A 13,092-nucleotide genomic window follows, 5' to 3' on the forward strand; every position below is an offset into this window, starting at 1 on the left:
ACCCATTATATTGGGTTATAACTTCTGCAGTCATGCTGACATGGGATTTATATTACTCCTCCCAGGGTTTTTGTTTGTTTGTTTTGGTCTTGGTTTTTTTGAGCACATGGTCCGCATTCTGATGTCTTCTCAATATTGAAGACCACAGCAAATCAACATTTGTGTAAATACCTGTATGTTCTGCTAGTTAGGCCTGAATTCGTTACTTAACGTGCTTTTATGCCTAATTCTTATAGTGGCTTTTCATATTTAATTTAAACAAATTAAAGGAGTGATTGCTAAAAATCAAGATCCAGTCTCAATGCCCTGCTTTGAAAATATTTGAGGCCAGCCTAAGCCACATTAGTGCAAAACTTCTTTAACATCTGTGCAAGCTTACACTGGTGCACAGCTGGAGGAAGCTGCTCTTAATGGGACTTGAACAGTGTGTTGAATCTCATTAAAAATAGATTTATACTGATCTGATACCATTCAGCATGCTTTTTTGTTGTCTACAAAAGAAAAGTTGTTGTTCCTTACAATATGCAATGGGTACTTTTGTAATAATAGCATGCATTAATACTGAATAAGAATGTTCTTCCAAAATATTCCATTACTAATGTTTTAAATCATGCACTTTTAGAGCTGGGATACCTGGGTTCTTGAAGATAAGACTAATTGCTTCTCTGTATATTAATACTGCCTGAAAGTATTTTAATAGTCCTGAGGGAACTTAAAGTGTAGATGTTGCATCTGAAAATGAAAAGGACTAGCTTCATGTAAAAAAATTTTCACATTTGTGTTCACTTAGGAATGGTAAGAAGTTCTGGAGAAACACTCAGTTTTCAAATGAGCTGATTTTTGCAACAATTTCTCTTTCGACTTACCTATATAGACAAAGCATGAAATGGCAACTCTTCACCAGCACTTTTCAGACAGGTAGAACTCAATAAACTCCTGTTCTCCTTAGATTTTGTAGAAGTGTTTTTTTTTAATTTACTCACATAAAGGATTATCAGTTGGCAGGGGCGGGGGAGGAAGAAAAACCTTTTGAAACGGTTCAACTATCAAAATTAGCATGTAAAATGTATGTAGGTAATGAGTCTAGTGTGAGTGAGTCTATTTAATTAAACTGAACTATTTCCTCATTTTTATTTCTGTGTCTTAAGAATTTGAGTAAGTAAATGATCTAGCAGTTATTTATAAACAGGTGTACTGACTATTAGGACATGATAAAATTACTAATTTCCTTCATGTGAAATTTACAGTAAAGGTTCCTTCGACTTAATTTTAAATTATGATTAAAGATTTAAATTTACTAACTTGTTACCAGAAACCTGGAATGTTTAACTTTTATACTGATAAATACTTACTGGGTAACTTTTAGTGCCTTCAAGTCTGGAACAAGGACTTTTAAACATTGTGAAATTGCCAGTTGTTGCAGGTGCTGTTTCATACCACCATGAAAACCTACTTCTATCCAATGCAGTTGACGTACCTTCTTCTCTTTGCCATGCCCCACGCCCACTCCCCCTGCCACCCCACACATGAACACATACACACAGGGTTAAAGGGGAAGCTGAAGAGAAGATTGTTAAGAGAACCTGGATTTCCCTTATTTCAGGATTTTTTTTACCTCTCTGTGAAGCTTATTCATCATAACTTTTGGATGATATGAGGCAAATAGAGCTTGAAGCTGAACATGAAGTTTTGCATACTTAAACATTCAGAGAGTACAGTTTGGTCGTCTTAAAAAATGAGATGGGTCTCTGTGATGGAGAAAAATGCCTTAATTGTATAATTTAAGGCTGAACTGAAAAATACTAGATTTAGATACTAAGAGTATGTGGGCAGCTCTGGGTATGGATTTCCAAACCTCAGAATGCTTGAAGCTTCAATCTTGAGTTTACCTTTTTGCAATTATTCAGAGCTTTGACTTCCCTGCTAGTGAAACATTCATCTTTTTGCTAGTTAGGCACTTTGTTAAAACACGTCAGCATTCATGCTAAATCTACTGTCAAATTACTGAAGCCTTTTAATGAATTTGTGTTAATATTTTTGTAGTCAGTATACTTGAAAACTAGTACTTTTTCTCTTATAGAAGAAATCATTCTTTTAATACCATCTACATGAAAAATCTTTAATTTAGACAGATGATTTTTTTAGCATTGTATTAATAGAATATTCAAGGCATAAATGTGTTCAGAAACAACTGTTCAGTTTTGCCCGTAGGTCAGATCCAGCTCCGTACCTGTTGAGAGTTGAAGAAACTTCACCTACAACAGGCAGAACTCTGGGCTCCCTTGGCGACAAGCTGTTGCAAACTTGGAAGTGGTCTGAGGCCACTGTGCTTTCTACCCGTGCTGTACACTGGGGGAATATAATTATTTTATTTAGTTCAGCCCACCTTCAACATCAATCCTGAGTTGGGTTGGGTATTTATTTTTTTCTTTTAGGTAAGAATAAAGAATAGATGCAGTGTTTCCTTCCAGTTTACTTTTGAAGAATATCCCTTCTGTGTTGGAAGCTTTAGTTGTATTAGCTATGCCGGGGGGGAAAAATAGTTGAAGTAACTTTTAACCTCAGCTGTTTCACATCATGAATCTTTATCCTGATGCTTGTTTGGTTACAGGTGTGGGGCTACACACCAAAAATGTGACTCCTCTTTTACCTTAGAAGTTACCTGACTATGAAGTCAGTGTTGCTGTAGACGAAGATTCCATCATAGAAGCTTGATTTACAGGAGCCTTAGTTGTCCTTCAGTTAAAATACATAGAGTAACTGTCATTGTCTTGTTAGAAGAAGGATTTTAATACAAAAGATCAGGGTGAGTTAGTTGCTCTGTAGGATACTTTCCACAGTTTTACTTCCTGTCTAAATGGGAGAGAAGAAAATCAGAGAAAAGCTAAGCTGAAAATTCAGGTTATTGCAGTTTGAAGTCTGTTAATTTGGTGACTGTGATTCTTAACATAAAATCAGTGCAACATGAGGGTTATCAGAAGCTTGCATGTCACTGTGTAGTTTGTTTGGATCAAATAGCTCTAATAATTCATGACTAAAAGTAAGACTTTTTTTGTTTCTTTAAATCTCAGGCAAGCACCTAAAGAATCCAATAAAGGAAATTTCAAAGTTATGCTCACTAGCATGTACTTAAATCTTTTTATGTGATGCAACAACAGTGAGTATTGCATGTAGCTTTGGAAGCAGTGCCTCATTTTGATTTTGCATTACCTGAAGGGAATTGCTAAGAGTTTAATCTGGATTTGGCAACAATTCCTTAAAAGGGCTGATAGGTATCAATGTATTTGAAACAAAAAATGTAATCCCATATTTTATTTTAGAAAGTATACTTAGCTGTGTATATTATGTGTTAGAGAGGATTATATATCATTATAAATGTGTCCTTCCAGTACCCAAATACTTTGTGACTTGTGAGCATATTAATGCTATATCTATTTTTCTGACACAAGAGAGCCCCTACAGTGATAACTCCTCCAGGGTTTATTGTCCGTAACAAGGTCTCTCTTAAACCTGCTGTGGCTGTAGATTCTAACTAGCTTCAGTAACTGTCACTTCACTCCTAATTATAAATGCAACAGATGCACTTACTTAACACCTTAAATATTTTAATGGAAATTACTTAGTACCAAGTTATCTGAACATTTTAAGTGTTCTTGTGAATGAGAAAAAGCATAAAGTATCAGAGCTTGGGTGAGTTTTAGTGTAAGGAATGGTATTTGGTTAACTCCTGATTTCTTTTTGCTCCTTTTGCCTTTTAAGTTTAGGGAGAGGTTAGCATAGAATTAGCACAGCATCGGTAATTCTGGAAGTTTTTGTCTAAATTTGTTTGGGTTTAGAAATTTAAACACTACTTACAAGTGGCAGTAAATTTCAGCCCAGTTGGTTTAAATTTTAGTTTAAAACAAATCCACAGGTAAGGTATAACTGGTTACAAATCTTAATTTATTCTTAAGAAAAGTTGCACGAGTGCCTCTACCTTCTTTTGAGGTGGTAGCTCATTATTTTTGTCCAGTTGTTCCCCTACTAAATCCCTAAGCAAACCGCTCAATAATTCATTGAGCTATTCACTTAAGGCAACTATAGCCACAAGTGTAAAGTTAGGAGCTTTCTGAGACTTTTCCCCTGGTCCCTCACCCTCCGCATTTCAAGTTACTAAAGCCCAGCATAGTGAGTACAGAGAAGTTCAGCTGCTAAAGAAAGTGAAATGGATTATTGATCTGAATCTCATTCTTGACTTTGTAAGAACACAAGAGAAAATAAATCCATCTCTGAAAAAGTAAAGCTGAACTCAGGTAAATTTCTCCAGGTGGTTGGCAGCATCTTAGTTATTTCACTCGATGTTTTATATATATGTCCTTTCAGTGGATGGCGCTTGGATGTATATGTTGCATGCCGAGAGCAAGCACTATCTCTTGAGGCCAGCTATAGAGTTTGAACTGGAGGAGTTTGCGGTCATCTTGACAAGACTTGGCAGGTTCATTGTAGTGCAGTCTCGTCTTCAGGCTTACAACCCTTGTGCTATGGAAGAGAAAGGAAGTTGCGTGGCAGGAGGATGTAAGTTTTGAAAGAGGGGAAATGTTCCTATAGGTAGTTCCCTCAGTCTAGGTTGATAGCTCTGTATGCTTATGGATTGAGGAAGCTTTTTTCCCAAAGGTAACACAATAGCTGTTAAAAAAAGGAGGATGTAATGTGGACTGGTTGGGAACTGGGGGGTGTCAGGCACGGGTAAGGGAAGGTTTGTAATGCTTCTGTGGATTGTTTAGTAACTTCCTTGTTGGGTATAAGGAAGCTTCTTGAAGCTGTTAAGACATTGTTGGGAAGGTCTGAAGTGAATTATATGCAAACCAACAGCATTATGGATAGGAGAAAGGTTAAAGAGGCAAAATACTGTGTTTCGTTTTTTTTTTTAGAGAGCTATATGATCAAATATTAGCTCCTTTAGTAGCCTTTTCGTGAAATGTACCACATAGTTTAGAAATGATGTAGAAAAAAGAAGTTAAATGTAGGAAAACTGGGGACAACTTACAGGGCAAAAGGAATATATTTTCCCACTGTAAATTCCAGCTAGACCAGAACAGATCTAGACTTCCATCACTTAAACAATTTTCAAATGAAAGATGAGAGTGAAGCTGATAGGCATAGAAAGGTTTACACTGAGGTTCAAAGTGATGCATTAACCTACAGGTGAAGTCTGAAACACCTCTTAATTTTATTAGTTATCTTAAAAGATACAAAAACGGAACACAGTGAAGAACAACCTTCGTTACATAAAACCCCTTTCATACGACACAGAAGTAATCGACCCCAAATCAAGTGTATACCAAAATGCTTGTAGTTTTACGGGTTTACCTGTAGTAGTAATATCCTCACTTAAAGCCAAGGCATTTCGGAAAAATGAAAAGTAAAAGAAAGATTAGGGGCACTGTAGTAGTAAGGTACAAATTATACTGGAATGGCAGGGCAGGAGTGATAACTATGTATTAAAGAAACAAGGTAAAATAGCTGTTGGTGAATAATACTGGATGTCGTTTGGACTTAATTATTTTGTCTGCATGAAAGAAGTGCTATAAGGTTAAATTAGTAATCAGTTATCAAGGCTGTACGGTATCAAGTACATGAGATTTTAATGTCAAAATCATATCTAAGTCTCTTAAGGTGAGAGACCATTATTCCATTAATGCAGGATATAGAATGACCAAAGAAGATACAGGAGCTGATAAAACCACTAGGTCAGAACAGGGAGTTGTTCTGACCGCTGGCACAGAATACACACGTACTGGTATACAAGTCAGATGATGCTGTCTATTGGGTTTGCTTCAGCCATGCTTAAAACTTCCCTGATGTCTTAATAACAGAACTGGGGGAGGACAAAAAAAACCCAACAACTTTCCAGGATTTTTCTGAAAAAAATAGTGCTCTGTAGATCTTGAATTTTAACGTAGTTTGCAGTGACAAGTGTCTGCGGGCCCACTCAAGTAACTGTGGTCAGACACCTTAATTGGATTACAAATTTGAAATGTACACACCGTGGAATGTGTCTTGTAACTTTTAAAATCACTATATCAGAGTCCTGTTTCTCATGTGGGAGAAGGAAAATGAAGGGATAGTAATCCCAATTTTTTCTTGCTACTTCCCCTCCTGTTCAAAGATTAGTTCTGATCAATAGTGGGAATACTTCTATTTGCTATTTTTCCTTTAGTAGTGGTGTTTGGCTCCCCAGCTGTTCACATTTGCTAGTGGAACAGGTAATAGAAGAGTATCAAAGATCCTCTTTGATGAGACCTTTAGTTCCCCAAACACATTCAGTTTATTGCTAGAGTTCGGGAGGATGTCTAGAAGACGACAGCTTTCTTCTCCAACATAGCCGTCTGGTGGGGCAAAAGAAATGAACTGTGCATCGCTAAGCCTGTAGTGTTTTATCATAACACACAGAAGCCCTGATCTGAGGTGTTAAGCGGCGGTCTTCAGAAAACTGCAGCCTAGAGAGGTTGAGAAAGAGCCCACAGTTCGGTGCATATGTAACAGCTTACTGATTTTTGACCATTTGATCTTTTTGAAATAATGTGTACAGTCTCTAGCTGAAAATAATAGGTATGACGATTGATCAGGATGCTCCTAATGGTTTGACAAATACCTTGAAAATTAAAGTCTGGTTTTTTTGTCACCTGTATTTTAGTGGATCAATGTATTTATCTAAAGACTTGCTTCCTGCTGCAGTGTGACACAGTCAAGCAGAAACCTCCTGCAGTGGATCTCATGTTTCCAAGTGCCCCAATGTGTTAAAGTAGGTCAAAAATTGCATAAGATGCCATTACTGGAAACTGTTGTAGGCTGACTTGCAAATGCACTCTGACAAACAGAAATGCAGCCATGACTTAAAACATGACAAGAGAGCTCTCTGAAATCTCCCTAGGACATGAATGGCTGTTGGAATCGTGAGATGTCTTTGCCCCTTGAGTTCATGTTCCTGCTATCTGCTGAGCCAGAGTTGCCTGCCTGGCTTGTCAGAGGTTTCACATTGTTCTTGTCTGCAGCGAGCTCAGGCACAAGGCTCCTTAACACGTTCTGGATCGCAAAAGATGCATTCTGTATTTTCCTGCTTGCCAAGCTCCTCTTAAGAACAAACATAAATAGTACAGTGAAAATCATGTAAAGTTAAGAATCTATAATAGCTTTTCCACTGACAGAACAGTTGCTGGTGATTAGTAATGACCAATGGGAGTTTGTCGAGATAAGTGCAAAAGTCTTTGCAGTTTCTGCACACAGGAGCAGCCACTGGTGTTCAGTTTAACACTAATGTGCCCTGTGGAGCACTGAGGAGAGCACAGCGCTTGCGTTTTCCGTCTTTTGAAGCACTGTTTCATAGTTTCAGCACAGAAGGGGAATACATGCTTAGGTATCCAATTTATGTAGTATTTTACCTTCTGTATAGAGTTACAAAAATGTGTACGTAGAGAAGGAAAAAAATAATTCTGGAAATATGTAATATCACCTTCAAAAGCTCATCAGTGTGCATTCTTTTTCTGGTGTGTGTGCATCCTGTACCCATGAAACCAGACTCACTTGGTTAGCAATGTCTGTTGGCCCACTCTGTTCCCGTGCCCTTGTACCTCTTCACTACATTGGGCAGCACCGAGAACAGCACATGGGCCACTTACCTTCAGGTTTTGTATCTTTTAAGAGTCTGACCACTGGTAAGGGCAGTCTTCTGTATTTTTTTTTTCTTCTTGCTACTGATATTTTCATATTATCTTTTTCTTACACAAGTTTAACTAGTTGAATAGAAGCAAGGAAAAAACTCCGTTTGAAGGATTATATCCATCAGCAATCAGAGTGGGGTATATTTGGCTGCAATTATCTTTTAGTGCAGTATATTTGTTTTAACTGTGAACGGTTTATTAGTCGTAAATATACCACTTGATGGATGCTTTTTTCTGAAGGTTTGAAATAGGGGTACTCCTCTATGAAATGAATTAGTGAGACCTATGTCTGAGTCTGGCAAGAATTCTTTGGACTCTGCAGTTATTTACAAAAAATCTTCGGCAACCAGTACTGCTTTATTTCCCAGAATTGTTGCGTCTCTGGTGATATACCCATTTGTTATCATGACAATCACACATTGCCTGTATTTAAATAGATAAATAGATGGCTCGATACCAATCATCTCAGGAACACACACAACCACACAGTTACAGGGGCTGGAAGGGTCCTCAGTTAATGTACAAAGCCGATCAGGTCTCTGCCAGTGCAAAAGCTTCTGTCCCTCATTTGCTGCTCAAGGGCCAACAAACACTGATCTGATAAATGCTCTGATAGAGTTGACCAGTCATTTGGCGATGGACCCTAGACAGAATAGAGCTATCATTCAATCTTAATTTAATAGTCTTAATACATTGCCTGATGTTAGAAAACTGTAGGTAGGAGCTTGGCAGAACATGAATAAGGTTTGTAAGCCTAGAATATTTCCAACTTGGCTTTAGTCATGCTGATGAGATGATGAGAAAATATAAAAGGTGAGAAATTTCAAAAGTAATAGTAATACTAAAAATCTTGGGCTTTCCCTGGGCGTACATCAGAATGGCTAGCCTGACTGCAAAGAGCCAACAGCTGTGTTCATTTACATCTCATACAAAGTTATCTTATTAGCAATAGGTATAGCAGCTGCTTCTACAGTTTGGTTAAGTTACATGAATAATACTTAATTACTTCGTTATGGTAATATGAAAATGTTATCTTAGTGTTAAGATGATGATAATCGAAAACAAGAAAGAGGTCTGCCTCCAAGGGTGTTTTGCAGGCACTGGATCTTTTTCCATCTTGAATTTTTTGGCTGCAGATTCTGCAGAGCTGTTTGTAATTTTTAACTCTACAATGTATTTAAACAGTTAAGGTTTTTCACCTTCAGAGGTTCGCCACCCATTAGATCCAAGTGTTTAGTTGAATCACTTATTTTTTCCCCAATTAATACCATATAGATTTCACACACTTCATGTATTCCCCCCCGTCATGATTATTCTGTGTTACTCTGATTGTATGTTCATAGTTTTGAAGTAACAATCTTTCTTCCTCGTGGCGAGAGGCCACTCTCTATGGGAGTGGCTGCCAGAATTTCATAAATCCAGTCAGGGAGTCCATCCAAGGACTAGCAGTTGAAGTCCCGGGCACAGCTGTGGAAGGCTTTAAAAGGAGAATAGGTTAAAGCATCTGTCAGAAACGGTTGGGTTTTGGCCACTTTTTCTTAATTATTTTTTAATAAAAATAGACTCTAATTCTAGCAGCTGAACGCTGCTGACCTACAGCATGCTTCAAACACTGCAATTTCCTAGAAAAGTCCTAAAATAATTCTAATGGAGGCAGTGACGGGGCTTGTTTCGAGCGCGGATCACGGCAGCCAGGCCACGCCGCCTGAACGCGTCAGAACCGGGGTGCAGCGGGGCCCGGCTGCAGGCAGCCGCCGGAGGGCTGCTCCGCGGCCAGCGCCAGCCGGAATCACCTGGCGGAGGCGCCTGTCAGTTCGCCTGGTGACACATGCGCTGCCGCGGGATCTTCTTGCAGGCTGCCGTGAACCGGCGGTTTTAAGGGGTTCGTTAGGTGTTTCCGTTCAAGCTGTGCTAATTCCAAACGCTTCAAAAATCAAGAATGTTTATAAAAAGGTTGGTTTAGCTGTTGTTTGCCTGCTGGTTCTATTTAAATCCTGCGTAGGGACGGTTCTATGCAAGTAAAGACTTTTTTTTCTTTTACTGCAACACTCGGCACTGGTGCTGCCCCGGACAGCCTCACCGGGACCTGAGGGGACAGGAGACCGCCCTGTCGCCTCCTCCGCCTCCTCATTTGTGTTGATTTTTAATAGACATTAAACTGGACTCCAAAAAATGTAAAAAACAGGTATTAAAAAAACCGCTGCGCGCCCTGCCGCCGGGCCGGGCGGGGGCAGATGCTCCCACCGCACCGCACCGCACCTGCGCGCTGCCGGGGCCCGCCGCCGCCCCGGCCAGGCCTCCCCCGGTTGGAGGGCGGCGCTGGCGCGCGCAGCGGCCGTTAGCCGTTGGGGGAGGGGGCGAGGGGCTCCCCAGAGCCGCCCGCCGGCCCGCCGCCGCCTCTCCGCGGGACGGACGGAGGTCGCAGGTAACGGGGCGGGGGGCAGGTGGGGGAGAGGGGGCGAAGGGGGAAAGGGACAGGTGGCCTCGCCGGGCCGGCGCCTCAGGAGGGCCGGGAGGGCGGGGGCAGAGCGGCCGCGGTCAGCGCGGAGCGCCCGACGGTAACGGAGCTAAACGCCGCCTCGGGCGGCACGCCCGGGCTCGGAGAACGGGCGACCTCAGCCACATGGAGGGGCTGAGCAGGTGAAAGCCTCTGTATCTGGTAGAGCTGTAAGGAGGAGAAGGTGGTCTGTCGGTGGTTCCAGACGGTGCGGTGCGTTTCGACCTTATTCTCTGCAGGTGGGGGAAGATGTGCAGAGGCAGTGTAGCTAGGTGATACCGCAGGTGTGAAAACTCAAAGTGCAACTTTGCTTCCTGGGAAATGAGCGCAAAACCAACTTTGGAAGTGTTAAGACAGTGGCCAGTGGCACTACATTGCACTGCGTGTTTGGAGCACGATGTGGATGTCTTGCCTTCCTTACATCAACAGCCTGTTACGCCTTTGTGTTTCTTTATTGTCATAGTAAGTTTGCCCAGAGTTCTCCGCTCGCAGAGCGTGCAGTGCTGGACCTCGCTCTGTGAGGCGGAGGGCAGGGGTGCCTGCGAGCCGGCATTCCCCAAGGTGCACAAGAGCTCGGTCATCCTCGTGGTGTTCAAGAGCAGACTGAGCTGGTGAGCATGCATTTCTGTATCACTGAAACAGGAACAAAACAGATAGAAGCAAACATGGGGACTTGGCAAATACTTGGTAAATCCTAAAGAGAGGGATACAGCTTTTTGGAAAGGAGAATAATACGGCTGCTCTGGTCATAACGTGCCATTCCGCACAGTAGACTTAAAGCACAAGAACGGTCTTTTAACAAAATACGTGAACATGCAAACACCTCTTTTTCTGACGCTTAACTAAGGTGTGGCCTTAAAACATACTGGCAACTGTGGAAGCTCCACTTTTTCCCTCCTTAAAAAAAAAAATCTTACCTTTACCACAGAGAAGCTTTCTGTGGGGTGCAACATGGGCAATTACAGTCCGTGAGCTATTTGTGGTGAGTTCACACCCTTCCTTACCTTGCAGTAACTTGTTCTTGTCCATGCCCTCAAACTAGTCCTGTTACCGAGAGCTCTGAATGCTGTTTAATTTCATTCTCGAAAGCCGGAGGCTTGAGTTGTACACAGGTAAATGCTAGGACATTTTCCCATCATCCGTGTGGTTTACTCATTTGAAATGTTTTTTAACTCCTAAATGTGCCAAGAAGTTCATGTCTTTGTGGTGCTTATTTATTAAAAATAACTATCTTGTTTATGCCAGCAGCTGCTATAAAAATGTAGTCTGCTGCTTTTTACATAACATGGTATTAAACAGGATTTTTGTTATTTAATATGTGAAAAATAATGTTGAATTAATGGCGATAGATTAATTAAATGTAATATTTGTGTATTGTCATTACTGCATTGCCTGGACTTTAATGTCAAAATGAAAAAAAAAAAAAAAACAACAAAACTTGGAAGACTTGGGTTAGCACAGATCATTTGAACCAAATTCGTTTCATAGTTTTATGTATTCTAAAACAATGGTGCTTAGATAACTTTGCCATTTTGTAACTCTGTTTTGCCCCCTTGCTGGAAGAACATGAACCCTTCTGTTTGCCAGTACTTTTTCCTTTTGATGTCATCTCATTGTTGGAGGCTTTTACGTCACTTCCTGCTCAGCTATGTCTAGGACAATGGTTTCAGTTACGGTTCGTGGATCTGTGAGTTCTCTGAATGACTGGTGAGGGACTCTCGAAATGTAACAAAATCAAGCCTGCAGGCGGTGCCTAAGTGGCGGCTGTAAGAACCAATAGGCAGGAATGCAAATCCTTCAATAACTTGTGTTTTTTCAGTATGACAGACTTGTTTTAACCATTGTGACAGACAAGAAGTACTGTTTATCCCATGAAATATATAGGAACAGTTTCTTGTGTTTTGTTACCGTTGAACAGTGGTTTCAGCAAGGAGATAATCCCAGTGACGTTAAATTTTTGAACCTTTTAAATGATCTGCAGTAGGAGCAACGGAATAGGAATTCGATCTTAAGTAGAACCCCAAGAGCAAAGATATGTCGTTCCTCAGGCAGGCGAAGGACTGGTGCACTGCAGCACAGCTGAACCATGTTCCGGAGCAACCTACACAAATCACACGCAGTCAGGGACTTCACTCGTGACAGTGGACTTCCACAATGAAGCATTGTTCAAATTTATCTCCTATCCTACACTTGGGGTTGAGACAAAGTTTAATGAATAATAAAGCTACACAAATTTGGTGGTTTTCTTTTTCTGGTTTCCCTGAATGTTTTAGATCTCTTTGCTTTCTCACAGAATGTGTGTAATTCAGCAAAATAGAATTTTAAAGGCTTTTTTTTTAACCAAGGAAAAGATTTGTTGTTGTCTTAATGTTTCTGTTGTTATTGTTAGCATAGAGCACCTTAATGCTGCAGCAGTTACCGTTGCTTGATTCTGTTTTTTAGAAAACATAGAGATTTATGTGAAGAAAAATATACAACAGTTTGTATGATGCTATCTTATTGGACAGTCAAAGAAATTCTAACCTAAAACATTTGTAATTTCAGAGATTGCTATTTGCAGATTTACCCATTCTTAGAAAACCACGCCGAGTACTTCTTTCTTAGAAGAATAAAAGGGCTTTTATGCTTTAACATTTTCTTAGTCTCTATGTTGGGTTCTTGGGGAGGGAGGTCCCTAGGTGAAAATGCAGCACAAAGAAATAAAGTAGCTTACAATAAAAACCTGTCCTTTTAGATTCTTTAGAGGAGAGTATTTATTCCAACCAGCTTTACCATTAGTTTAATGTTCCAGAATCCTTCTGGTAGCAACTTACATAGCACTGACACAAAAGGAGGTACAGATTTTTAGACTTTTTTTTTTTTAAATAAGCAGTATCTTTATTACTGAGATAAAGA

This window comes from Calonectris borealis, chromosome 9 (assembly GCF_964195595.1).
Source record: "Calonectris borealis chromosome 9, bCalBor7.hap1.2, whole genome shotgun sequence".
Taxonomy (NCBI): Eukaryota; Metazoa; Chordata; class Aves; order Procellariiformes; family Procellariidae; genus Calonectris; species Calonectris borealis.